Source organism: Mandrillus leucophaeus, unplaced genomic scaffold (assembly GCF_000951045.1).
Source record: "Mandrillus leucophaeus isolate KB7577 unplaced genomic scaffold, Mleu.le_1.0 Scaffold23, whole genome shotgun sequence".
Classification (NCBI taxonomy): Eukaryota; Metazoa; Chordata; class Mammalia; order Primates; family Cercopithecidae; genus Mandrillus; species Mandrillus leucophaeus.
Window position 1 is genome coordinate 4,745,578 of NW_012102365.1, and position 2,618 is coordinate 4,748,195.

The following is a 2,618-nucleotide window of genomic DNA, read 5'->3' on the forward strand; positions in this document are numbered from 1 at the left end:
GTCCAACAATAGCCAGGCCCTGAACCTCCTCGAACGTCTATTCACAGTGCACAGATTTCTTGACAGCAGAGGGAGTTAGTTAAAGTCCCCATGAAAACAGCTGAGCTTTGATGGAGCAGAGCAGTTGTCACCACTGGGGCCCCAGAGGTGCCTGAGAAGGACAGAAACATGCAGGCAGGATGTATTCCATTACGGCTGTGTCCAGGATGTAAAGACGCTGCCTGACCCTGGCACTCACCCTGGGCAGGGATTTGTAAGCGCTGCTGTGACTGGGGACCTGGGCATCCTCATTTCTTTGTCTTCTCATCTCATTCTTAGAAGTGTGCTGGGAGCCAGGCTGCACATGACAGATAGGAGAGGAGGCACCTTTTCAGCAGTATCAAAAATAGACCTCACGCATGGCTGCTGGATTAATCAGTCTAAGCAGCGTAGACACCCACTGTGCGTTGGACCCTCAGCCGCTGCTTTACAGAGAGCACTGAGAAGGAGGCTGGCGCACAGTAGGTTCATGATACATATTAACTGCTCTTATCTCTACTGCTATTTATATCCTCCCCCTATTCCTAGCACTGGTGTCCACACTGTCTCCCCCTTCACCTTGCCAAGGCTGTCCCATCAATGGGACTTCTTTCCTTTTCATCGGCTCAGTTAATCCTAAACTCCATGGATTACAGGAAGGGCTACGTTTTTATCATCTGGGCATATCATCTGGGTTGAGTCACTCTGGGAACTAAAATATCCTTCTGTCAGGTCAGTGGTGACCAGCACAAGGTTGTGTCCTTTTGGTTTCTGATTAGGGTTCATAGTCTGGGTGGCGTTGTTTTATCCCACCTCACCTCCCACACAGAGATCCTCACTGATAGACCCTGGATCCTTTGTTTCCACATACCTGAGCCAAACTATCCTGTAGAGAATGGTAGATTCTTGGGCCATCAGAGCAGGGAGGAACTAGGCAGATCATTTGGTTCAACCCCTTGATGGTACAGTTAAGAAAATGAGGGCCCTGAGTGGGGATGTGACCTGCCTGAGGTCACACAGTGAGTTGGTAACAACAGGGATCTGGACTCCATCTCCTGACTTATACCCGATGCTCCGTCTGCCCTGCCTCACACAGTGAGGACTGGGGAGGAAGGTGACGAAATTAAGCCCATGGCCGGGCATGGTGGCTCACGCCTGTAATTCTAGCACTTTGGGAGGCCAAGGCGGGTGGATCATCTGAGGACAGGAGTTCTAGACCAGCCTGGCCAACATGGTGAAACCCTGTCTCTACCCAAAATACTAAAAATCAGCCAGGCGTGGTGGTGGGCACCTGTAGTCCCTGGTACTGGGGAGGCTGAGGCAGGAGTATCGCTTGAACCCAGGAGGCGGAGGTTGCAGTGAGCTGAGATTGTGCCACTGCACTCCAGTCTTGGTGACAAGAGCGAAACTCCGTCTCAAAAAAACAAAAACAAAAAAAGAAAAGAGATTAAGCCCATGGAGCAAAGACCTCCCTCAGGGACTTCTCAGATTCTGGAGGGGCCTGTGAATGAGGGTTTCCCTGGTGCTGACTGGGGCCCATGGATAGACTTCAACCTGAGGTCATGGCAGCCAATATCATCTGTCTGTATAATGTTGCCAATGGTTAACACCTCCCAAATCAGGGTTCCTTGAGCCCAGTTTGAGAAATGCATTGAAAACTGACTGTGATCCAGCAGTGAACTTTTGCAGAATTGGCTGGACTTTCCCAAGCATCTGCACTCGGCATTAGGAGGTGTGAGCCTGCACACATGTCTGCTCCATTCCTCTGCCATCTGGGGTAATAAATCATCCTGCAGAGGCACCACCATGTTGGAGCACCACCCTTCTAATTCAGACGCACGTTGGAATCCCTGGAGAACGTACCAACACCAGCAGGAATACCACAGGTCCCCACATCCTGGGCTCATCAATTTGCCTTGTCAATCTGCCTTTCCCTGTTTCATTAAGAGTGTTTCTCACGCATAGATGACATTGTCAATCATGGGAGTAGGTTCTGGTGGCCTGAAGCACCCTAAGGAGAGTGAGTCTCATGGGTGGCCCCTGTCTGAGTGGGAGAGGATAGAGCCATTGTTCTTGGCTTTGGGGTCTGGGTTTGATGGCAAGTTAATATCACTGCCGAGAAGGTCTGGACTATCCTCTTGTTCCCCACAAGAACTGTCCCCAAGTCTGAGACCAGGGTCATCTAGTCTTTGGGCATCTCCCCTCAGTGTCTGCCCACTACTCTGAGATGAAGACTGGGCCCCTGACTGGAACCTTCCAGGCCATAGGATGCATGGCCCTGCCACGTCCCTGTTGGCCACCCTCTGCAGCCACCTAGGTCCCCTTTCAGTGCTTCCAGTCCCTCTTATTCCATGATCCTCCCTTGCATAGGAAGCTCTATCTCTATTTTTATCCCTGTGACCTGTCCCCCCATATGAAGATTTCATCTTTTGTGAGCAGGAGCCTTTTCTGCTCCATTCTCCATGGGGTGCCCCAGGTAAAAGTGGCACTGGGCATAGTAAGCACTAAATAAAGAAATGTTAGAAATTAGCATTGTCAGATTTTCTTTCTTCTCTTCTCTTCTCTTCTCTTCTCTTCTCTTCTCTTCTCTTCTCTTCTCT